This window comes from Perognathus longimembris, chromosome 2 (genome assembly GCF_023159225.1).
Source record: "Perognathus longimembris pacificus isolate PPM17 chromosome 2, ASM2315922v1, whole genome shotgun sequence".
Lineage (NCBI taxonomy): Eukaryota > Metazoa > Chordata > Mammalia > Rodentia > Heteromyidae > Perognathus > Perognathus longimembris.
This window is the reverse complement of record NC_063162.1, coordinates 119,171,763-119,197,988: the sequence shown is the minus strand read 5'-3', so window position 1 is coordinate 119,197,988 and position 26,226 is coordinate 119,171,763. Positions and strand designations below refer to the sequence as shown.

Genomic DNA, 26,226 nt, shown 5'->3' with positions numbered 1-26,226 from the left:
ACCCCAGGTCAAATGCCATTGGCAAATAAGCAACCAAGAAGAGACCCCCAAAGTCAATGCTATTGGTTTGAGCAAAAGCAAGAAGCCCACCCCAAATAGTATTTACACATTCAGAATAGTTCATGCATTAATGTGAATTTAATGAGCACTAACAAAAATGAGTCCAGTCAACCAGGGCCAGATGTTATAGTGACCTTTCTGCCCTCTGTATGTGTGCTCATTCTGTTTTTTCCCTTCACCTACCTTTCTCTCAATATAGATGCTAGGATTCACTCAAGGTGTCATAAAAGGAATCTAACTCATAGGAAATAAAATGATATAAGAAAGTAAACTTGTTTTCACAACTTTTGAATATAGTATTACCATTACTATAGGGAATTATTCAGAACAGAAGGGATCACTTCATATCATCCCTCTACCCCATAACTACTGCCATTTCTTCAACAGACATTTACAGATTTTTAAAAGACCTCAAGCTCCATGGACAACTCCATTCCCAACAAATGCTAATGTAGATTATTTCAAGATGTCAGCATTAACCACTTAAAGCATACACTATGATTGTATCCTTACATGGCCAAGTAAATATGCATAGCATGAGAAGCAATCTCAAACATTCTGATAATATTAATAATTGTGGAAGAAATACTAAATGTATAAATGAATGTAAAAATTAAAACTTTGCCGTTTAGCTACTAAAAAATTCAACATAAATTTTCTTTGAAAGAGAATATTCTATATACATGTATATAGATTGTAGAGCCCACCTCATTATAATCATACTACAAACATCAGAAATTTTGAAACCCTTTTAGGGATACATGTTATTATTAACATACACAGGAAGACATTTATCATATTGAAAATTATAGTTAAAATTTCAATAGGAACACTAAGTTATCCAGAGTTTTAGGCAAACTTCTTAAATACCATTATAAATGTCACATCTAAGTCTACATTCATATGTCAAGATATTACTTCTATCTATTCCCAAAAGTCTTGCTTGGAAAGTCTGAAATAAGATAACCCCCTTTTATGGATGTGTTTTCCGGCTCTAAGGCCCTATGAGAAAGGGCTATAAGCAACTAGCTGGAAGGAAGCTTCCTCTTTCGGTAACTCTTGGATGGAAAGGCAGTTTTCACAAGGTTTCTCGTCACCTGGTGCAGTTTCTGCTGAACCTTCTAGAGACATTTCTTCAAATCTGTTGAATTTGATGGCCATCTTTGATGCCACAAATACAAAGATGGTAAAATCAGTATTACGGGTTGAATTGTATCTCCCCGAATTCATATGTAAAATCCTAACCTTCAATAGCTTAGAAAAACAGGTCATTGCAGATATGTAAGGTAGGTACCTAATCTGACTGGTGTCTTTTCCCCATGAACAGGGAACACCATGTGAAGATGGAAGCAAGACATTGGGGGGTGGAGCAGGGTAGGAAGTGGTGCTTCTACAGGCCAACAGTAACACAGACTGTCAGAAAACCACCAGAAGCTAGGGGACAGCAAAGAACAGATTCTTCCTAGCAGCTTTCACAAGCAACCAAGCCTGTGCACATCTTGGTCTCAGACATTAAGACTCCAGCACTATGAGGCATTAGGTTTCTGTTTAAACCATCAGTCTGTGGTTCATGACTGTAGAAACTCAAGGAAATTACTAAAGCCAGTAATCACATGCCTTACCTTGAGTGTTTTATTTGTATAATCAAATTTATTTATCAGAGCTTAGTAATAGACCCATTTTACAGATAAGGAGAAAAAGCAATTTATCTCAAAGACCACTTTGAAGTTCTGTCTATTTGAGGTTTGTGAGTCTTGCTTTTGAGCAGTACTTGAGTTTGAACTCCATTGAGCACACTATCACTGCAGCCCCACCCCAATACTCCTTTTTCCTTTAGTTTCCAGGGAGGGTCTTGCACTTTCCCCAAGTACCGTCTCAGACAATGATCTTCCTACTTCTGCCTGCCAAATAGCTGTTTTTGCTATGTGAGGCAGGTTTTACTATGTGAGGTTGGTTCTGTACTTTTTAACAACTATGTGAAATGTCTCCCTAAGCACAGATGAATCAGAAATGCCTTACAGAAAGGAGTGCCAGACTATTTGAGAGGATATCCCATGGCCTCTACAAGAATCATTCTTCTATTTTCATGAAGGAAGCAAACAGAAGTTTCCATTGAAAGGTTAGGTTTAAAACACTTGAGAGTTCTCCACAGTAGAATACCGTGTGTGTGTGTGTGTGTGTGTGTGTGTGTGTGTGTGTGTGCGCGCGCACACGGGTGCACACGGGTGTGTAAAAATGTTATATATATATAAATCAAAATTCTGTAATCATTTTAATCCTAAGATCCACCTGATCTGAAGTTTGACTAATAATGCTTAGTATGAAGCATTGATTTCCCTGGCCAGAACGATTTGAAACTTGTGTGGAAGCCACACTTCAAGGGAAGTAATTGAGCCCCCTGCTGGAGTCCTCTTTTATTTTCCAGAAAGAAACTTTCTGAACCCTTATTTCCTGAGCTGAGATAATAATCCTTCCTCAAAATGCAACGTGGTTTCAAAATGAGTAAATATAAGAATTGTTATAAAATTTTTTAGGACACAAAGTTAATTGGATGTATTTAAAAGCAGAAAACATCAGCCAAAATGAAATGTTATCTTAGTTGGTATGTCAGCACATAGTGACTGAGCACTTGCCATGTACCAGGTGCTGAGCAGGTGAAAAGGGACAAACAATGAAAATTCTCTATCCTCTTCGATTCCAACCAAAATACAGGAGTGAAACCACAGATACACACACACACACACACACACACACACACAATAAGAAAAATGTATACAGTGTAAGATGTGTTCTGTGATGGAAATGTAAATCAGGAAAGTGGATGGGGCATCCTGGTCAAAGTAAGGAAAGCCTTAATTAAAAACAGTCACCAGGAAAGGCCACACTGAGGTGACATTTGACCAAAAACTGGAAATCAAGGGTACAAGTTTTGTGAATATTTGGGGGTGAGTAAGACCAATAATAATCAGATTTTTCTTTTGCATGTGAGCCCAAGGGGTCAGTCTAAATGCATCTCTTCCAGTTTTGTTGACCACCAAGAGCTACAGTGCTCTCTGTAGGGCCCCATCTTGTTTATACATTTGCTGCTTCTAGTTCTCAAAACTGTACCTGGCTTTACTAAATGACTCTTTAGTCTTTAAATAGCACCAAGGTATTATCTTCAGAGACACGAACATTTTTATTTTAAACATTTTCTTTTATTTTAATTTTTAGAAGAGTGAAAACAAAACCCATAGTGACAAACTGTCACTAAGGGCTTATTGGAAAAATGTTATTCTATGAAGCGCTTGGCTATAAAAAGGGCTAGGTTTGTGATACAGTGTGTTAGTTTATGCATAGGAGCATGCAAGAAAATAAAGTTATCTGATATGTTAATATAAAAAGGTCTAGGTTTGGGCTGGGAATGTGGCTTAGCGGTAGAGTGCTTGCCTAGCATGCATGAATCCCTGGGTTCGATTCCTTAGCACGACATGCACAGAAAAAGCCAGAAGTATCACTGTGGCTCACGAGGTAGAGTGCTAGCCTTGAGCAAAAGGAAGCCAGGGACAGTGCTCAGGCCCTGAGTCCAAGCCCCAGGACTGGCAAAAAAAAAAAAAAAAAAGTAGATCTAGGTTTGTGATTCATTTATGCATATTAGCATGCAGGAAAATAGAAAAGTTATTTAATACATTAAATAGAAAAATCCTTCACCCAGAGAATATGCTTTCAATATTTTTTCTCCAAAAGCACAAAAATAGCTATTGTTTTTATAATCTATGAAATGTCCCATAAGTTACTATAAATAACAAAAAAAATTTAAGTACCTGCCTTTTTCAAGTGGTTAGAAACCTGTTGTAAGCATTCATTTTTAGTGGCCACAGAATTCTTTGTTTATAAGCCCTTTAAGTTCATAAAGTATGCATTTTGGTGGATTCGTTAAGGATATAAAACACAAGAGACTGGTTTGTTTCTCTCCATACTGATATGTTTGCCATGCTCAGCAAAGAGAGTATATTTTTCTTTAAGACTCTAGTTTCCTTTCTGGGGCAATTGGAATTACTTCTGTTGAAACCATTTTCAAAACAGTTAAATAACTTTAAAGACAAAGATTTATGTAGACCCTCTATAGACTACTGATATATGGCTTGTGCCACTAGTCTATACCCAGTACATTTCCTCTGTGATTGGAGAGGAAAACAACTTACCACCCATGTACGGTTTCCTGTAGCCAGGTCCACACCAGAAATTAAACCAGTGGCACAAGTTAATTACCTGTCAGTCTAAGGAGCTAATTTCAAACAATGGCATCTTTTAGACATTATTTTATTTAGTACCCAGCTTCTGCTGACTCCAGTTGCCACATTTATTCTCCCTGTTTGGAAAAATCTTTGGTAACTGTCCTCCTTTCCTTAAAACTTTAAAAGGACACAAATTAAAGAATTGCATATTATACAGCAATTGTATACCCTTAGCCCGATTTCTGCCCCTTAGCCTGAACCCTGTGAGTGTTAGTTTCCTTTACTAGTCTGTGATTCAGAAAAAAGCCAGTACTGTCAATTTTAATATGTCACAATCATCTGATTGTTCACTTGCTAAGTGGCTTTACAAATCTGATATGTTTTAATGTGATCGAATTGTAACATGTTATTGTTTGGCCTACATTACTAAAATCCCTTTCTGTCCAGGGCCTAGCCCCCTTTGCACTAACTCTGTATTGCTGATAATACCACATTCTATTTTCCTTCCTGGGAGCCTAAGGGGAAAATGTTTCTTTGCTCTCTGTCTGTCCTGTACAGGCAGGCAGGATCTGGGCAGTCAGACCGGAGGTTTCCAATTCATGCTCTGTCTTTGGGCTCTGTAAGGGTACACAGATTGATTGGAGCTACACAGAGTGGCAGCAGTGATGCCCAACATGCTAACTAGATATTTTCTGAATCCCATGTTTTGGCTTTCTTGATGTTTACCCTCTTTCAAGCCTCTGTCTCCTGTTGATTCTGTAAGTACCAGACTTCCTTTCAATAAATTCCACCAGGGGTGGTGTCAGCACCAGATTTCTTTCCAGTTATTCCCACTGGACTTGGTGCCTGCTGCTTGCAACTAGAGCTCTCAGCATACAGGGCAGCTCTCTGTGAGGAGAGAGGCTTGTATTTTATAAGATCCAGCCCTTCTATGACTTACAAAGCCTGGAGCTAAGAGGGGCTGAGTTCTGGGCCAGAGTTCTTGCTGCTCTGCTATGGGATTTTCCTAAGTTGGCTGTGTGGTTCCTCCATCTCCCACCTTGGCATACTCGTATGTCTAGGTCAGGAGGAAACTAGAAGTAGATAGGACAGAGGGCCATGGCACTCCATCGTGCTGGACTCCAAAGGGCAATCTACTGCCAAAGGGCAATGCCACCAAAAGTGGCATAAAGCAATCACCACATAGTTTTGAACTGAACAGACCAGTACATAAAAGACGCACAAGTACTTTAGCACTACATAAGAAAACTGTGTCAAGAGCCAGTGGCTCATGGCCATATTCCTAGCCACTTGGGAAACTGAGACTGGGAAGATAGTTGATTCAAGGCTTGTCTGGGTAGGAAAGTTCTTCAGATTGTCTTCTTAATGAAGACCTTGGTATTATGATGTGTGCTTGTTATCCTGGCTATAACGGGAAGGCTAACATAGGCCAATCACACCCAGGAACTTCCTGCCCTGGCAGGAAGTTAGATTCGATTGTAAAAATAATTAGCAAAAACCAGGGCTGGAGGCATGGCTTGACTCAAAGGTCATCTGTCTAGCACATACTAGGAACTGAGTTCAAATCCAAATGAGGCCAAAAGAAAAAAGAAAAAAAAAGAAAATTTCTGATAATTAAATTGTATTATATAATCTATTCTTATGTGAAATACTGTTAAGGTTGAAATTCATTAAAGAATCTGTAGCTCATGAATTAATAGAAACTAGCTTCTAAGAGGTGGAAAAAGATGAGAAGAATACCATAGAAAATGCTAATTAGGCCACTCTAATTATTGCTGCACCATCATCAACAAATAGACATTGAGAAATAAAAAGCCATGTTGTTTTGTTTGTGTTTGTTTAGCTGTATTCTCAACTTCAACCCAAATGCCCATCCTCTTCCAAATGAACATTTCATGTAGTGATTTTTTCTTACATTACATTTTTCAATAGAAAACAAAGACTCAAATTTTATTTTCTATTGAAAAAAATTCACTCGGAGACTCTGTAGCTCTGTCATTGGCCTCCTATTTTTTTATATGTTCATCCTTAATATTTATATTAATGGCTTCCACTAACGAGAAACTGACATATCAGGCCACAGTATACCTTATATTAAAATGATCAAAGCAGACATTGGATTCTCTGTTCTCTTACCATTCATAGTGGATCACAGCTGGGTACCCAAGAACCACCTTCACTCTCTTTTCTTTCCATTATGACCTATAAGAGAGGCTGTAGGTCTTATAAATTCACTTCCAAAATCTGACTTGAGTCTGCCTCTGTGTTCACTGTTCTTTGTGATGCAGCTCCAACAAGGTTATCACTTTCTCAAAAGCACATCTGTTGGTACTTTCTATCATTCTACCACCTACCTTATACACATCTATATGATACATCTCAGACCACTGCAAGTGAGGTTATGCATTCATCTGTATAACCATATGAAAAGTCCCTCAGAGATCTGCTCTTGTGAATAACATCAGGGTCAACAACAAAATGGTATTTTTTTCTGTAAGTTAGTAATGCATGACACCACATAAAACCTTGCATAACAAAACAAGAAAGTTGATTTCTTCCAAAGATCAGTATAGTGCCTTGTTTTTAATAAACATAAATCACACGTAGTTCATAAATCTTATTTAAAATTCCAAAAGCTATCCAAGGCACTGGAGGATAAATATGACTTTGAAACCTTACTTATTTGCTTTTCAACCAGCTCGTTGTACAGCTTCTGACATATCCCTCCAGAGATGCCTGACTCTCCCCTTGAAAAGTTTTGCTCTGATCAGTACTACAGAACAACTGGAAGCACTATAAAAATACAAGAGCCCAGAGCCAATGGCTCACACCTGTTATCCTAGCTTCTCAGAATCCTAACTACAATCTGAGGATTGTAGTTCCTAGCCAGACTAAGCACTTAAGTCCACGAGACTCCTGTCTGCAGTTAACTGGCAAAAAGCCAGAAATGGAGCTGTGACTCAAGTGGTAGAACTTTAGCCTGGGGTGAAATAGCTAAGAGATGACCCCCAAGCTCTGAGTTTAAGCCCTAGTACCAGCACAAAAATAAAATAAAATAAATTAAAAATCAAGAGAGATAACTTCTGATTTTGTTTTAGATTACAGAGAGGAGGGGTCAAGACTGGAGTAACAGGGCATTCATAATGTAGGCTATGAGTACAGGCTAAGTAACCAATGAGTCTCTGACATTCCCTGGTTCAGTGGCCAATAGGTGAGACAAATTGGACCATGAACTTAGCCATATATTTGTACAGCACACAGTGAAGGCTCTTGCACAGAGCTCACTCAAGCCACCCTTTCCTTGGACCAACTTTATATACAGCCTGCCAACTTTGCCTGGAGTCTGAAGAGAACCACCCTTCTAGTATGTATCACATCAGCCAAAATAAAGTATAACATGCCCCACCGAATGCTTACACAAACCAAGGTGAGCGCCTGTGTGCTTTAAGAAATATGCAGGAAAGACATATTTTGTGGGATTTTCAGTAAGCACTTTGTTAAATATACTACATGCTAATATTTGAAAAACCTTTACTTTCTGGTCTAGAAAAATTTGGCCAGAGGAAAGAAAACATACATTTCTCATGGTACAGAGCGCTCCTGTTAACACTCTCAGCCACATCAGTTCTCTCCTAAGGCTCTAACATGACAGTACTTGGAAAGTTGACTTCCTGGTGGAATGTCACCCAAGGCATTACAAATGGAAGGAAATGAAAGAAAATATTCAAAATGAGAAGGGATGCCAGAAAACAGTACTTTCAGCCGATGTTTCTGAAGCTTGGAACTTTCCTGATACAGAATATGTGAGCAGTACTTGGTAATGTGAGCTAATGTGGACCAGGTAGCTTGGAAGAATAAAAAAAATGAAGATAGGAACAGATGTCTGTTGAATATTTCTGGGATGGGAACAAATATCCTTAATATTTCTTTCTTAGAAATACTCAGGCTGGAGGGTAGGAGTAACTTCTCCAAACATCTTTTGTATAGACCAAGATAGCTCCATTGATTTGTGTTTCTCTAAATTTTTGTCTTTAAACACATTGAATAACTCTCAATAGCCTATATTAACTAAACTAATTCTCAAACATTACTCAGTGAAAATTGTGAATCAGTTGTGCATGAAACAGGTAAAGTTTGTTGTTATTACATCTTTTACCAAGCCATTTTCCCCATCTTTAGACTTTGATATGGCTCAGGGCTATATCAAGCATTCTCAGAACACCATGATTCTCCAGCCAAAGAAGAGGAAAATGGCACGGACTATTTCCCACTAAGTAGATTAAATAATGCCAACCCAAATAAATTGATCTCTAACAGCAGCCACCCTACCTATTGTACAAAGACAGATTTTTTTGATGCAAGTTTTTGAAGCTTGCAATTCTATCCTGGTTCAACTGTGCCCATGGGAGTGCCACACTGATTGAATTAGGCTGTGAAGACTGCAGGTATTTCAGTGGGTTGGGGGGTGACAATAAGTAGAGCCAGGAGAATAGAGGTCAAGAAAGAGTTTAAGATGTTTTGGAGTTGAAAACAAGACTGCCTACATGTTTCACTAGATGGGTTCCATCCAGCTATTTTCATTCATTCCAGTTTCAGCTGTAGAGTCTACATGATCTGTGGGAAGCTTCACCCTCTGTGTGCAGATATAGACATGTTTCTACCTACAGGAGAAAGGTCTTCCTTGGGGAGTAGACTTGCTTTGTCCACTATAAGAACATACTCCAAAGATGTGTCCTGCTCCATCTCTTCAAGAATGAGAGATCATTCTTCCCTTTGCTGACTGTACTTCAATAGAGCAGCTTCATGGATATTTCCTGAGTTTACCAAAGAATTCTATCTCAGAGCCTTTGCACTTGCTATTTCCTTGTTTGCAACACACCTTATCCAAATACTCAGGTATTTTTCTGGATGACTTGCATTAGGGTCTCTGTTCAAATGTTGTGTCATCTGTAAGAATTGTCTTCCCTAGCCTAAATCTTATAGCCATCTACCTCATTATTCTATTTCATCCTGGAACATGGCACTCTTTTCTCCTCAGCCTGATTTAAATTTCATGGCATATATCCTTTATCTGATTTTATATGCTTATCTGTAATATGTATTTATTGTCTGCTTCCCATCAGTGGAATGGGAATTGCTCCTTAGCAGAGTCTAGGTGTCTTTTTTGCTAGAGACATCTAGAGAAAAGCATCTAAAGAAAAGGTAGGCCATGTGGTAGGCATATAGTAGAACTGAATGCGAAGACAATATAAAAGCAGCACACAGGCTTGAAACTACCTCCTCTGCCTCAACCCATCCTTAGGCACAGTTCTCTAAGACAACAAAGTGAGAGAAACAGCTACCATAGGAATCAGGTCCACCTCCATTATGGATGCTACAACACCGATTTGGTTTCTTGAAAAGGAAATCATCTATCTCCTTACCATTCCAATTATCAAAATATGGAAATGAAATTTCTTGGTGTTTTTATTTCTTACTGACTTCCTGTTCAATATTTCCTCATTTTGTACACAATCCTCAGACTGGAGAGAACTAATTATTTTCCATCGGAGAATACATCAAAATCCACCACAGTTCAATTCTGCAAAAAGATCATTAGCACATTTGTTTGCTTTTATCCTGGCATTAACAACTCTATTTGGGGTTAAATTATTTCCCCTGGTTTTAATGTCATGTTTTCCCATTGGCTCAAAACTGAGCTCCCTTGTCTGTCAATATAATAATTTTCTATTAATTATAAAAGAAGAAAGTTAGCAGTTTGAGAGTCTTAAGGGAAGCATTTGTCTAATCCAAGAAACTGATTTTCCAGTTACTTGGACTAAGTACAACTCTCAGTTGTGGTCAGATTTGCAGATTTCAAAGTGCCCCTTGTTTTTACTTTCTGGTCAGTCTAGACAGCCATGGTGCTTTCTTTCATTTTTCAAGTTGTTGAACTACCAGGCTGGTCAAAAAAAAAATCTAAATCTCTAGAGAATAAACTGAGCAGCACCTCCCCAAAGACTTCACCAAACTTTCTCTGGAATAGCTCTCCAAATAGATGAGCAACCATCAATGGTGCTGAGAGCACTTTCACTTCAAAGTGTTAATGTGAGTGTGAGAATGAAACTGTGTCAAGAATAATGACCGTTATTGTCATACTTGGAATGGAAAAATAGCCTAGTGGTAGAACAAACAGTCATGAAAAACTTGCCTGTTCTCAGATATTTTGGTTTCATGCTGGGTGTCCTCAACCAACCTAAATTGCCCCCATATAATGAGAATTCTTCTATGCATTAGAATTGGACACATGTTCTTGATAACCTGGTCCATTCAAGGCACAGGCTAAGCTTTCTGTGGCTATAGAAATGAATTGAGAAAGGAATCTGAACTCAAAGATTTGACATTTGGGCAGAAATTGCTGTTTTGTGAAAATATTTGCATGAGGAAAAAGAATACTTGGAGGTGTGTTACTCAGTAGGAGTGAAGTTAACTTCTGGTAGAAAAAGTATTGAAAAGAACAAAGAAAAAGAAAGTGGAATTTTATGTAGTTTAATTGGATTTAGATATTGAGAAATCATCAATCCTAAACAAGGATGTAGAGAGGAAAATGATGAGTATCATTCCAAGAATAGAAAAGAATATGCACAAATTCATAGCAATGGGAAAATGTGGATAGTTGAAGGCAGATAGTTCAGGAAAGGAAATAAGATGCAGCTTTTAATACCACAATTAATACCAGAGTAAGTATGGTTTCACACATTGGCTATTTGATTCCTTCAGCTCTGTTGAGAAGAAGCATTGTAAAGCAACATTATATCAAATGCTGCCAAAAGAAGGCATAAGGGATCTCTAAGTAATTAGTATTGTCATGCATGACCCAGGAAGATAGTTCTCCTATCAGAAATTCTTTAGTAGCTCTATTATCTATATACTTCTCCCCCCCATCCCAAGCCCAAAATAGAATAGGGAAAACATAGATGTATTCATCACCTTTCATTGTATGATATGTAAAAAATAAGCTCTTGAACTACTTCAAGATCTATTTTCTAGAAACTAATTTCTGTGCTATTTAACATCATAGCAGTGTCCTCGGAAATACTCGGAGATACTGGTTATAAAAATCTTTTGTCGGTGGTAAAGGGCTACAAGGTGATAGTTACTAAGCTGAGATGATTAGAACACAAGTAGTAGTTTTTAGGTGCTCAATGGCCTACTCAGTTTAAAAAATATAGGCATGGCTAGAAGAAAGCTATGCAACTGGAAAAAAGAAACACATTCCAATTGGCAATCACCATAGAATCAAAGGACTGAAAGACCCTCAGAGTTAGGCATTGTTGGGTTTTAGTAACATATAGGGAAAATGAATATAAAGCATCTAAAATAGTTCAAGGAACTGAATCTGAAATAAAGTCTGTAAGTCAGACTCTAAATCCTGTTAAGACTAGAGATGCAGTGGAGCCAAGGCATTATAGCAGGCATAAGCTGGCTGTAAAGAACAGCAAAGAGTAAGCTGGCTCCCTTCACTTCTCTCTTGAACAGTAGATAAACATGAGACTGAAGCCAGTTCCAGTTTACAACAGTTGGACCTGATTTTCCAACTTTCTAGTGGTACAGAAACTGTATGTGGCTTTCTTTCTCCTTTTTTTTTTTTTTTTGCCAGTCCTAGACTCAGGGCCTGAGCACTGTCCCTGGCTTCTTTTTGCTCTACCACTTGAGCCACAGTGCCACTTCTGGCCATTTTCTATATATGTGATGCTGGGGAATCGAACCCAGGACTTCATGTATATGAGGCAAGCACTCTTGCCTCTAGGCCATATTCCCAGCCCAATATGCAGCTTTCACCCAGGCCTATGATCATGAGGGCTAACACTTGCTACACTACAATGTTGTGTGCCTCTCATATTGGGTAGGTTAGGTAGGTAAAAGGCATTTTCAGTTTATAAGATTCTTAATTTATGATGTATTCATTGGGATTGGTGCCCATTGTATGTCAAGGAGATTCTATATTGCTTTTTCTCTGTATTTCCAGATATTAATCCAATATCTGGCCCCCCAAAGGGCCATTTATTTGTTCATCGAAGCAACCTGGGTATGTGATAAAGTGAAGTGTGAAGTAAGGAGAAAATGAGTCCATGTTCAAAGTCAAGGCAAGCAATGCCAGATGAGAAAGGAGACAGGAGAAGAAGAATAGGAAGGCAAGAAGCTATGTGAGAATCAGCTTAGAAGATAAGCTAGAGACTTAGGTTTTGGATGAGGAGAGAGAATGACAACGGAATTAAATTTAAAATCAACATTACTAGGTAGCCACAAACTAAATGTACTATGCTTTAATCTATCAAAGGGCCTCCAAATGAAATATATTATTGTCTATTATATGCTCCTAACTCCACCCCCTGCCCTGGCTACTGATTCGTTTCCAAGTTTTAAAATACTATCTCCTATTAACAAGGAGTTTTTGTCTTTATCTTCTAGTTTTCCACATTACTTTATTATATACACAGAATCATAGAAACATAAGGTGAAAAAATACATAGAAACAGCTATGGATAGATTGAGAGATATAATGGTGGTATAAAGATGTAGTGATATAAACTACTTGGCACAATGCTCAGAAAATTCTAACCAAAACTAGGGAAATGATGATTCATATTTGCTTCTTATCTTCCACCTCCTTTTCCTCCTACATTATCTGGGTTAGGCTTTTCACTCAGTGGATGAGTTGCTACCATCCAGCTGAGCTTCCACAGCTGGCTGTGGTTGGATTGAGCTCAGACTTGCTGATCCCTTCCCCCAGTGCTTTGTCTGCTACCACTATAATGATACCAAGACTGACCCTGCAACAAAGAAAAAACCTCAATTCCAATTAGATGTGAGCAGCAGTCACCAGTGGAGATCACTCCCTACCTCACTTATTTACTCCCCTCTTCTAATCCAAACTGTTCTGACTGAATGAAATCATTTGATTACACAAAGTTATCAAAGCACCTTTATGGCTTCTGGCCAAACCATTGTGGGTCATCAAATTATCCATTGTAGGGCCCATGCTTGGCAGAAAGAATTTTCCAAGTACAACTATACCCCATTAAAATTCAAAGGTTCTTTTTGGTCAGGCTAATTAGACCAAATCACTTAAACAAGTCTAGACAATGCTGAGCAGGGCTTGGTGTCTTGATCAGGGCCTACTGTGGGCTCACGGGCTTGGCTGTTCTTTCTACAAAGGTGCTTCCTTCCTTGCTCTGCAGAGTGTCAACTACTGACCCCTGAAGAAGTCCCTCCTGGATCCACAGCACCTGAGTGGTATCATCGAGCAAGAGGCCCTTCCCCTGAAAGCTCTTCAACAATGGTGGGTGGGGGCAAAGGAAAAAAGGAGCAACAGAGCATAATATATACATGTGTGAAATACCATAATGAATCCCTTTGGCACAATTAATATACACTAAAAATTATGACAGGGGGGCTGGGGATATAGCCTAGTGGCAAGAGTGCCTGCCTCGGATACACGAGGCCCTAGGTTCGATTCCCCAGCACCACATATACAGAAAACGGCCAGAAGCGGCGCTGTGGCTCAAGTGGCAGAGTGCTAGCCTTGAGCGGGAAGAAGCCAGGGACAGTGCTCAGGCCCTGAGTCCAAGGCCCAGGACTGGCCAAAAAAAAAAAAAAAAAAAATCAGGAAAGCAAAACAGGCTCTACTAGGGAGTGGATATCAATGGGGGGGGGGGGGGGAGAATACTGTCAAAGTACCTTATATACATTTATGAAAAATAGAACAATGAAAACTGCTGAAATTGTTTTAAGAAGTGAGAGAGGGAGAGAGCATTAAGGGAGAACAAAAATCCAGGAGATAAGATCAGTGGAGTACACTATGCACTATATATATATACATATATATGGGAGTCACAATAAAATCCCCCTTATACAATTAAATGTATGCTAATAAAATGCCTTCATATAAAAGAAGATAATTCCCACTGATATGCTTGATGCACCTTGAGTTTCTATCAATGTTCTACTTCTTCTTTATGTGGAAGTGAGCAAATTAAGTTAGCTAATGGAGTTTGCTCCATGCTTAAGAGGGAAACAAGGTAAAGGAAGGCTGCAAGCCATTCTTTCCTCCCCTTTCCACCCAAGCTATCACTTTTTCTTGAGATGCTCATTCTCACATGACAACTGGGACTTGCCATCTTTCTGCTTAAAACCCCAGAATTTCCTCATTTCTCATACAGATGCCACAATCTGCCATGTAAGATCATCTGTGGTCTCACTATTTCCTGAAGTATTATCCTCACTTTGTGCCACACCCCTTAATGCAGGCTATATGTTAACCATTCAATCTACATGTAGTTGTTCAAGAAGCCATTATATTGCAGTACTTAGGAAAACTGGCTCTAAAGGTGGACATCTGTGCTCAGAGATGCTATATTACCATACTACATAGTGGCAACCATCACTCTGTGGCTAACCTTTATTAAACACTTACCAAGCACTAGGCATTGTGCTTCCCAATGATGTTCTAGAGCATCCTTATAGTAATTGATCTGTTATCACCCTTTAGCATGTGAGGAATTCAAGACTTAGAAAAGTTAGGTGAGTCTAGGAAAGTTCATGTACTTGGCAAATAATGGAACTAAGATCCAGGCCTAAATTCATCTCATAATTCAAAATATCATATTGTTTTTCACTGTTCACCTTGTTAAACTGATCTTCTCCTTGAATTCTTTTTTTTTTTTTTTTTTGGCCAGTCCTGGGCCTTGGACTCAGGGCCTGAGCACTGTCCCTGGCTTCTTTTTGCTCAAGGCTAGCACTCTGCCACTTGAGCCACAGCACCACTTCTGGCCATTTTCTGTATATGTGGTGCTGGGGAATCGAACCCAGGGCTTCATGTATGGGAGGCACGCTCTCTTGCCACTAGGCCATATCCCCAGCCCCTCTCCTTGAATTCTTTTACTTTAGGAAATAAATTAAACTTTCAGTTGCTGGCCAAAGCCCTTCCAATGCTGCCTAAAGGCCCGGTCCAGCTCTGGCTAGGAGTTTGGCCAATATTTCTCCATTGGGGTTCTGACTCTCACTTCATTTTAAATCTACCCATGTGGTCCTTTCACTCCACCATTCAAAGCCCTCCTTACTCTCCTTGCTATGCTTACTTCATCCCTCTGAGTCTATATATTTTTTCTGCCTGGAGTATTCTTTCTCACTTCTGTATACAGATAACTCACATTTATCCTTCAAAATACAGCTTCTTAGCTTCAATTTCATTTCCTCTGAAGCACTTTCCCTGACACTACAGTTTGATTTCAGCTGTTCCTCCTCTGTGTGGAATAGCACAGCTACTACTCTGAAACCCATGATTATCTATTTGGCACTACTGTGTTTTCAGTGCCTATTGGGCTGTCACCACGTTTCATTCCTTTGGCCAATGTTTGATCAAATGTGTGAGACATAGTAGATACTTAGTAATTATTTATTCATATTGAGTTAACAGTCATGTTGTTTGGGATATATTTTAGGGCACAGTCAATGCCAGTTCTTGTCAATGTATTAAAGTATCTTTTATCCTCAAATTCTCTATGCGACAAGAATTTTAATTTGACTGGCTCAGAAAATGTCCAAAGAAAAGCTTTCTGATTGTTTTGTTTAGAACTAAAGGCCTTCCAATCAGGCAAGTGATTACTTAGATATACTTGTTGGTTATGACATGAAACATAACATTCCTTAATCATTTTTCCAGAGACTCCCAGAAGATAGTTAATAGATCTTTCTGAGAAGCAGTAGTGTGTTTGGGATCCTTTGAGAGTCTCCTTATGGAACTCATCTATAAAGAATGATTTTGTCATTTAGAAAAATCCCTAGAGACAGTTAACCAAATCTGGAGATGTTTATGGTTGTCATACAGTGTAATTGTAGTGGTGGCATCCACTACTCTGGGTAGAGGCCATCATCCTATAAAGCATATGGCAGCCTTTCCCACTCTGACAGCAAAGGCTTAACCAGCAACAAATGCCCACCCTAGTCTATACTATAAATGATCACAATTCACTCCTTCTCTGGAGATACACTTGTGATAAATTGGGTAATATCTTGGTTTTCCTTGTCCTGGTGAAGGGTTTCATGAGTGATGTTATTTTCTGTGAATGTAAACGGGGCCTGAAGACCAGGGCAAGAAGGTTTTACTCTGTGATCATGACCACATAGAACTTAAATCACTTTCAAAGCCTTCTTCTTCATGTGCCCTTTTTGATAAATCCTAGGATAAGCAAGATGTTTTACTGTTCAGTATGAGCCTTCTGGCTCCTGGCTCCTGCCTCCCTCAATTTCTCTGTTCTGGCATCTGCAGCTCACTAGAGACCATGGGCAGAGAGAACACCAAAGTCTTCAGGGCCACTGTTCCCTTCTTCCTTCTAGGCCTTGTTCATAGTCATGTCAAAGAACTATAACTTAAAATCATTTTTACTAAATTCAGCTTCTGTTCTTTTCACATAGACTTACCCTATCTGAATTATTTTTAGAAGCACTGGTTAATGTGTTTTTAGCAGAGAGCCTTTCCTTCTTTGCTTTTTAACTCTCTACACAGTAAGGGTAATTTTGTTTCATTTTAATTTCTAGTTTATTACAAACGTATTTAAAAATATTAATATTTAGTTGAAAAATGTCAAATTGTGTATTTTAGATATACCATGTGATGTTTTGACCTATTGCACACACAGTTGCATGATGAACTCAACCTCCTTAACATATTCATTGCTTTATATGCTAATCAATGTCATTACCAAAGCCTGGAAGTCAACACAAGGCTGAATCCTTAAAAACTGCCAAATGCTCACTCACAATTTCAGCCTGATGTTTATGTCATTCAAAGACATTTTAAGAACAAGCTAATATAAAGGGGAAGACAACTAATACAAAAGCAGAATATGAAGGATGGGAATGAGCTTAAATTTTTAGCATTCAGTTCCCATTGCTTATATTCCTTAAATATCAGGTCACCATGAAAGTCTCAAGTGGTTGAAGACCCACAGATATTGCAAAACTCTGCACCAGCCCTAACTAAGAGAATATTTGATGGTGATGGAAATGTTCTCTCTGTTTTACCCAGTGTAGTAGCCCGAGGAATATGTTATTCCTGGGCACTTGGAAAATTCCCTACTGCAAACTGAGGAAGGGAATTTGAAATTTGACTTGAATTTCATGATTTCAACTCTAAATAGTTTCATGTGGCTGGAGCTTCCCTTAATAGACTACATAGACCTATCTACTTACGAGAGTAGCAGAAAGACGTTTAAATAGCTGGTTCTAAAGACAGGTGGCATGGACCCTATTACAAAGTTGAATCCACAAGTTCTCTACTCCCTCCTCCTTGCCTACAGACGCTCTGGGTCCTGGCCCTATGGCTTATGTTTTCTTTCAGCATCCACAGGGCTATTGCCTGTATAGTAAATGAATGATGACCAGAGAACATGAAAACCCTTTTTTTCTTTTGTAACAGCTCAAGTTAATGAGATCTCTGTTGCTCTCAAGACAGTCAGTCATGGCCGTGTGGCCAAAGTGTTGAACCAAGGTGTTTGTGCCTGCATAGAATTAAGTCACAAGTAAAGCACTTATTTCTGACAGCAGATTTATAATAGGGAAATCACTGCAGGAATGAGAAGTTGGAGACCCCAGCCACAGGCTTTTTGTAAACTTTGCCTTGATTTAGTGACTCAAACAACCAGCAAGAAAGGCAGACTGTGGAGGTAATCCTATCATCTTCTCTCCAACCAGCACTCTTCCATCTTCTTGGCTTCCTCACGCTGCTAACATGAATTCAAATCATCTGTGTTTAAAGTTAAAGCCAGTGATTGACAGTTCTTTAAAGTCTCAGTCCACAGCGAAGATTATTTTAGATATCTATCAGTTATTACTACAAGCACAGTATGATATTCAATACCTACAGTGAAAATTGTTTTTAACAGTGTAATGTCTGATCTGTTTTGAAAGCGATTTTAAAATAAAGAACTAACCATAACCAGGTGGTGAAAACTCAAACCTCCCCCATTCCCTCCCTCCTATATCTCACTTTTCTTTTTTGATAGGTGAAAGAGAATTGGGAAGGAGAAAGTAAATTCCTTGCAGAAGGCTTGTCCATGTCTCTAAAACAGACAACATTTTTGTCTTATGGCAGATGTTTCTTTCAAAAATAGAACACATAGATTGAATGAGATGCTTCTAGTCCTTACAACTGTTGGTGTTTTATTTCCTAAAGATTCTAGAGTCACTTGCAAAAACTACTACTACCTATGGGATTATGAAAACTTCTTGAAAGTGTGGTGCTTTTGTACAGTTATGTGCCTGTTCTGTTTTCTTTGGGAGCCTCAGAGTTGGAACAGCCAAGCACATAAGAGTTGCAGAATGAATATCTGCTGAACGCATGCATGAGCTTTTTAATGGAGCCACTGCTAAGTAACCACCAAGTGCCACTAAGGCTGTTAGCCGCTTTAAGTAGAAGAACCCTGGAGTCTACTGGGATCTGGCTGAAGCTGAGCTTGGCCAGTAAATGGACCTTGAAGGTCTGACATAACAGATTATTTCATTCCCAAACTTGGGTTTACCCAGGAGCAAATCCAACAGGGAAGAAAAGACTACAAAAAGGACTACTAAATGTGAAAGAGAGAGAGAGAGAGAGAGAGAGAGAGAGAGAGAGAGAGAGAGAGAGAGAGAGAGAGACAGAGACAGAGACAGAGACAGAGACAGAGACAGAGAGAGAGAAAGTGGGGAGGGAGAGAGAGAGGATGAGGAGGAGAAGAGAGAGAGAAGAAAAGAGGAAAGGGAAGGAAGGAAGGAAGGAAAGAAGGAAGGAAGGAAAGAAGAGAATGCTGAAAGATAGGGAACAGAGAAAGCACACTTGGTTTTACCTTTAGTGTATCATATAGTGCCTACAAATTTTATCTCTCCATTTACACAAAAAGCGTTGATGTTTTTCCCCCCTCCTGGTACCAAAATAACATAGCACTCACTTCAAAATAGACTGCATGTGAGAGCACAGCATGAAAGCAGGGCAGGGCCATGTGTCCCCTTGGGGCTTACCAAAGATTTCAGCTAGACCTTCCAGGTCAGGAAGTAAAGCAGGTGACTGTTTTTGCCAATAAAGGATGGATAAAAGAAACAGGAGGGCGCCTCTGGGGATCCCATTTGAAGTCTTGCTGAGGCTACTCTTGTAGCTGAGTTTCCAGTGGCATTTTCAAGATGTCTGTAATCATCAGTTGTCACTCTCCACCATTTGTGAAAAGGGTGACAAAGGGAAGGGAAAGAGAAACTAAAAAAAAAAAAAAATCCACCACCTATGTCAGAAGTGATGAATGCATTAACAGTGACTTGGAGCAAACCAGAAAGCCAGTATGACATTCTTGGAGGGCAAGTGGGTAATCTGGGGCAAATCACCATTAGTACACTTGGAAAGAGAAAGTCATGGTGGAGAAAAGGAAAGGAAAAAAAAAAACAAAGAAGGAAACAGGAAGACAGAACCTCAATTCTGTTGTCAGACTCATTTCATACAGGCAGAGAGAGTATACCTTTCAGAATCTAGTATGCAACCAGAACTCACTAAATAGCTTCATTCTAGTTTGTCAACTATAAATGATAGGGACAGAAACGGAAAGGCATAGGTTCTGTGTGTGGAGAATCACAGAGAAACATCCACAACAAGTGCCCACTCCTGAAGTGTCAAGATTGTTTTTCCAGAATTCTCAACCAAGAACAGGCATCAAGTCTCCACCAGAAGAAGCAAGAAGTCATCAGCTCAGGGCAACCTCTGGCAAAGCATCTCCTTTGGAAGAACTGCTTAGAGCAGAGAAAGTCTGCAGGTGCTCAGTCCTCCCACTTGAGAGAGAAGGTGGTACCATTGACTTATGCAAAGATCTCTCTCCCCCTCTCCTTTTGTTAGCTGAGGGATGGTATCATAGGAAAGATGCTTAAATTTTGATCTCTACAATAAAAATGTTGCATTGGATGTGTTGTTTAAAGTGGATCTTAAAACTTCTGAGCAACACAGAACAGGGGGAAAAAAATATAAAGGGTTTCTCAGATTCCACGTGAACTTTCCAAGTTCAAAGCCAGAGGGACCACCCATGTTTTAGCCTAACTTTGGAAACATAAGCACCATGGTTCTTTTCAGTAGTACAACCCAGCCTTCGTAATCCAGCCCTTGACATCATGAAGGGTTTTGTGAAGACTAAGCCCCTGTATATGCTGAAGATGAGAGGGAGTGGATAGGTTTCTTCACCATATATCTAGGGATAGGCCAGGGGAGGGGCATAGCAGCCTCACTGGAGAAATGTCAAATATGCTCTAAGGGAAAAAAAATCAATTTCAATTATAACTCTACACTTCTAGAACTAGGGCCATCTATTGAGCAGAAAATAATGATAATAGTAAAGAGATATTTATGAAAAAATTTAAAAGATATAATCATTGTCATCAAAATATTGTATTCAACTTTGTTCCATCTTGGCTTAGCAGACCACTTTATTTTGACAAGTTTTGAGACTTTGTTCTGATTATTTTTATATTCTTTAGTGCTGGAATTTAATGAGTGCTTCTCATCTGACCTTGGTCTGCATTTCCAATGGCTTCATGTGTGTGGTGGTGGTCACACATTTTCCCAACAGCTCATTGCTTCTCAGTTCTTCCTTTGGTTTTGGACTGAATCTGACCTATTTACTCTCTGGTCACAATTTTCAATTCAGTATTGTCAAGTTCTGTCATGGAAGTGACAGATGTCCAACCAGGGCAATGATAAGGGACACTCAAGGGTCACTGTGCCTTATTGGTAATTTAAGCTATTTAGTTTGATAAGACTTAATGGCACATATCTAATGGACACATTCATATATGTTCTATTGATCCTTACAAAGGGAAGCACATTTTTTTGGTTAAAGGAGTAAGACTAGATGAGGATGAGTCAATAATTCCATTAGTGTTCATTTAAAACACACACACACACACACACACGCACACACACACAATTAAACATGAAAAACAAACCATAACCTGAAGCAAAGAAAAATAAAATCCTAATTTCAAAATATACCCCCAAAATGACAAAAATGGCACCTCCTCTGTACAACTACATAAAGATAATTTTTTTAAACTTTAAAAAATTACCAAGAGTGACATTTTCCTGTTCAAAGTCTTTAATTATACATCCCTCATGTTCTTTCAATGCAAGTCCTTTTCCAAACCTAAGAGTCACACAAGGCCCTTGTGTTTCTGAAGCAACTATTTTCCCATTGCCTGGATGGGACACTTCTTTCTACACAAGAAATGTCAGATTGCCTAAGAGTAGGATGAACATTCACAAAACAGGAAAGGGAAGCAAATAATTCAAAGTGAATAAATCCAAACATCAAGTATTTCTTAAAGCATTGAAACCATTTTGTGGGCAAGATTACTGAAAGAAAATAGAAAGAAGATGAGAGACTAAGGGAGAACCAGCTTAAGGCCCCCTATTAATGCTGAGGTCAAAGGAAAATATACCATGTAGGTGGATTTATTGAAGACCTCCATCCTTCTGGACTTTACCAGTCAAGTCTACTTTTGTTATGATGGATAATGGTTTGTAGAAAAGTATTTGAATCAGTTGAAAAAAATCCATCCATCTCTTAGACTTACTTGTTGATTATAGTTCCTGGCAGTAGTGTATATAGAACAAGAATTCAAAGCTCTTAAATCTTCACCGGCGGGAGCCCTGGCTGAATGGCTTTCACCTGAGCACTACAAGAAAATGTAGCCAGCATGGAGAACAGGCCTTATCCCCTTGTTCTTTATCCTTGATCATTAACAATTGCAAGAATTTTCCTCAAAGAAGAGCATTTCTTCACAAAAAGCTAAACACCCTGATGATTTAGGCTTATTTAAATGCCATCGAGAAGCAAATATTCAAATGTGTAGTAAATATTTTCCTAAAGATGGGGCTTCCAGAAGATGAACAGTACACCTGTTCTCCCACCTCTGATTGGCCTTACCCAGGGCAATAATAGTAGCTCAGTGCTCTGAGGACAAACTACCTGCCCAGGTAAATATACAAATGCCAAGGAGGATTTATATGTCCAAGACCAGACCCTGACAGAGCTTCCAGAGCTGGAGTTTCTGCCCAAGCACACAAAGCCCTTGCAGGAGTGTGAATGCTCTTGCCTTGCTGAGAGTCTTCTTGCTGCTTATGCAAATGTGATCTGGGACTTTGTTCCACAAAGTACAAATGTTTCGCAGCTTTGATTATTGTTGTCATCACCTATTGCCTGCCCTAGGCAGAAGACCTAGGGCCAGGAAAAAATGTCTAACCTTGGGAGACTTTCTGATCTTGAAGGATATCTCAGAAAAAAGTAAATGAAATTATAATATCATCCCATAATTCTGAAAAAGACATTTGACATATTACAAAGCCAAATGCCTGTCTATTATTTAAGAATTGCTGGGGCTGGGAATATGGCCTAGTGGCAAGAGTGCTTGCCTCATATACATGAGGCCCTGGGTTCGATTCCTCAGCACCACATATACAGAAAATGGCCAGAAGTGGAGCTGTGGCTCAAGTGGCAGAGTGCTAGCCTTGAGCAAAAAGAAGCCAGGGACAGTGCTCAGGCCCTGAGTTTACGACCCAGGACTGGCCAAAAAAAAAAAAGAATTGCTATCTAGAAGGCACAAGCAGTTCATATTTTACATTCACCTTAGATTACATGCCTTACATTACACCTGTAATCTCAGCTACTCAGGAGACTGAGGTCGGAGAATCTTGGTTTGAGGTAAAAGTAGTGAGACGTTATCTCCAAAACAAGATACAAACAGGAGTGTGGATCAAGTGTAGTAAGAGCACTTGTGTAATAAGAGTGAGTTCCTCTAGTACTGGAAGAACAAGAGAGAAGAGAGTGATATGGAGAAAAAGCATGAAAATCTCTGGCTCCTTTTCTTCTATCTGCTGAATTCTTACTACCCTTGGGCATTTTCCCTGTCTCCACCTGTCCCCCTCCTTAATATTTACTCCCAAATGGAACTCAATGCCTTTCCCAGGAAGTTGGCTAACACCGGGTTTTCAGGTGTGAACATGGTAGAGTTTGTAGCACAGAAGAACAGACTCCTTAAAAATTCTTCTTTTTTGTGTTCTTAAAAGCTTGCCAGATATACTATTCAAGACATGTATACATGTTTTTTTCTCTTCTTTTTTTCCCCTTTTCTCTTCCTCTGGTGCAAACATGAACCTTTATCTTAAATTTTTTTCCTATTCTTTTTATAGAGCTTTTCAGCTGCTTAGCTCCTGTGTCTGCCATGGGGATTTAGAGAAATGAACAAGAGGAGTCTGGCCATCCTTCTCTCTGGGTACAGGAGATACCCAGGAGTGAAGTGAGGGGCACACATGGAAGGAAGCTGTTTTGAGAAAATCCTATCCCAAACATGCCATGTCTAGAGATTCCAGCCACAGGAGGCTGTGGTGTGAAGGAGTAGAGGCAGGATCTGAGAATTACACACGAGTGCTATTCATGGAAATCTTGGAATTCTTGTTGCTTCCAATCATTCTTGTTGTTTTCAACCATACAATTTGGTAATGACTTTGGCATTCAAAAGGCACATCACAGTCAAAGACAAAAGACCAGAATGATACAAATACTAAGATTTTTTTAAAGCATTGATTCCACTGGGCATTTTTTTCTTATTGTTAAGAATTTATTTTTTTAAAGTTTTTATTATAAAACTGATGTACAGAGAGGTTACAGTTCCATATGTTAGGCATTGGATACATTTCTTGTACTGTTTGTTACCTTGTCCCTCATACACCCCCCCTCCCCCTTACCCTTTCCCTCCCTGAGGTGTTCAGTTCACTTACACCAAACAGTTTTGCAAGTATTTCTTTTGTAGTTGTTTCTCTTTTTTTTTTACCCCGTGTCTCTCAATTTTGGTATTCCCTTTCAATTTCCTAGTTCTAATACCAGTATACACGGTTTCCAATATACTCAGATAAGATTACAGAGATAGTGTAGATACAATCACAGGAAGGTGATACAAGAACATCATCAATAGTAGAAGCTACAGATACACATGGGATGTTGAAAGTAGTTAAAACTGTGATATAACAATCGTTTCCATAACATGGAGTTCATTTCACTTAGCATCATCTTATGTCATCATAAGGGTATAGCTATTGGGCTCTTGTGATCCTCTGCTGTGACTTGCCTAAACCTGTGCTAATTATTCCCAATAAGGAATCTGGCTCACTGGGTCTGGCTCACTTCACTTAGTATAATTTTTTCCAAGTCCTTCCATTTCCTTACAAATGGGGCAATGTCATTCTTTCTGATAGAGGCATAAAATTCCATTGTGTATATGTACCACATTTTCCTGATCCATTCGTCTATGGAGGGGCATCTGGGTTGGTTCCAGATTCTCGCTATGACAAATTGCGCTGCAATGAACATTGTTTCCACTAGGCATTTTTATTTCACATATTGTTACTACTAAATCCCTACAAACTATCCTTCATAAGATAACTATTGTCTCCATTTTTACAACAGAAAAAACCCCACAACTCAAAGAAACTAGTTAACTTGAGTTGCTCCTCAAACACACTAAAATGGTCACCTCTACAAGGGAATCATTTCTTTGGTATTTCAGAACTCTTTTGCCCAATACCCACCAATCAGTAATACAGATGGACAACAGAGCCCTCTTCCCACTGACCTCCCTCTCCTTGCATCTGAGTTTTTCTCATCTAAAGGACACAGATCCCTGAGGGTAGGCCCTGTGTCTTAATCACCATTATGCTTTCAGTATCTAGAACCAGCCCTGGCTCAGTGTAGACCCTAATTACTTCTCTGCTGAATGAGTGAATGAATGAAAGAATAAATGAATGGACTCTAAGTGATAGGGACCAGGATACTTTCTGCTCCACTTTAATCAACTGTCACATGGTGCCCCCATATTTTGAATGAGACTCAGGGCTTAGATGTTAATATACAGAGTGGGTTGTGAGAAACAAAAATCCCAGTTCCCTCTAAGATGTAGAAGGGAGTTTTGTGAAGGAAGTGGGTGTGAGGAGCTTAGCTATATTTATCGTGTGTTTATTTCAGCACCTCAAGTCATCATGCCTATCTGCTTTTCCAAACACTATTAATTTAAGACGAAACAATCCAAATAGGCAGGAATAACACCTTTCTTTGCCTTAAATATCATTCTATATTTTGATGCACGGGTGCTTTTTAAAAAATACACCCACTCCAATATTCCTTCCCTAACAACAAAACAAACATTCTCTGCATTAATCCTCCACCATAAAAAGACTCATGTTCATTTCTGTATTAGATGTCTCCTGGGTCACGAAATCCCTGATGTTTAATGTTAAGAAAATAAATGAAGCTAATGTACTGCTTCAGAAATGTGTCCATTTCCCAAGGGTATTTTTTGAAATAAAGGAAAAAAAATCAAAGCAGGGTTCTGAAGTGAATTTATTATAGGAGAAAGTTAATCTTACCTATGCCTACTTCATATCATTTCCGTATAAATCAGTGCTTTTTCTCCTTTGCAGTCAAAGTAAGAATGACAGCAAATATCCAGTGTGTGTGGAAAGGTGTCGAGGGGCACATGCATGTGCTGGTACTGAGGCTTGAACTCAGGGCTTCCACTCTTGTTGACTCAAGGCTGGCACTCTACCACTTGAGCCACACATCCACTTCCAGCTTCTTGCCACTTAATGGGAGAAGAATCTCCCAGATTTATCTTCCTAGGCTGCTTTGAGCCTCAGGGCTTATATCTTAGCCCTCTGAGTAGCTCGGATTATAGGTATAAACCACCAGGCCTGGCTCAATATGAATTTAAATTGATGGAATATTCCTTTTATTGATGGAATATTTATTCAAAATTAGGACTATTGGGCATAACTTGAAGACTTTATGTAAATTTACTAGAAATGCTTGATTTAGAAAACTATAATTTAACCAATATTATGATCAACAATAAA

At 39.1% G+C, this 26,226-nt stretch overlaps 1 protein-coding gene across 1 annotated transcript in view; it reads right to left on the bottom strand.

Annotated features, from left to right (window-relative positions):
- The window catches only part of Dync1i1 (dynein cytoplasmic 1 intermediate chain 1), a 270,153-nt gene that overhangs the window by 116,200 nt on the left and 127,727 nt on the right, over positions 1-26,226 (bottom strand). The window lies entirely within an intron of this gene.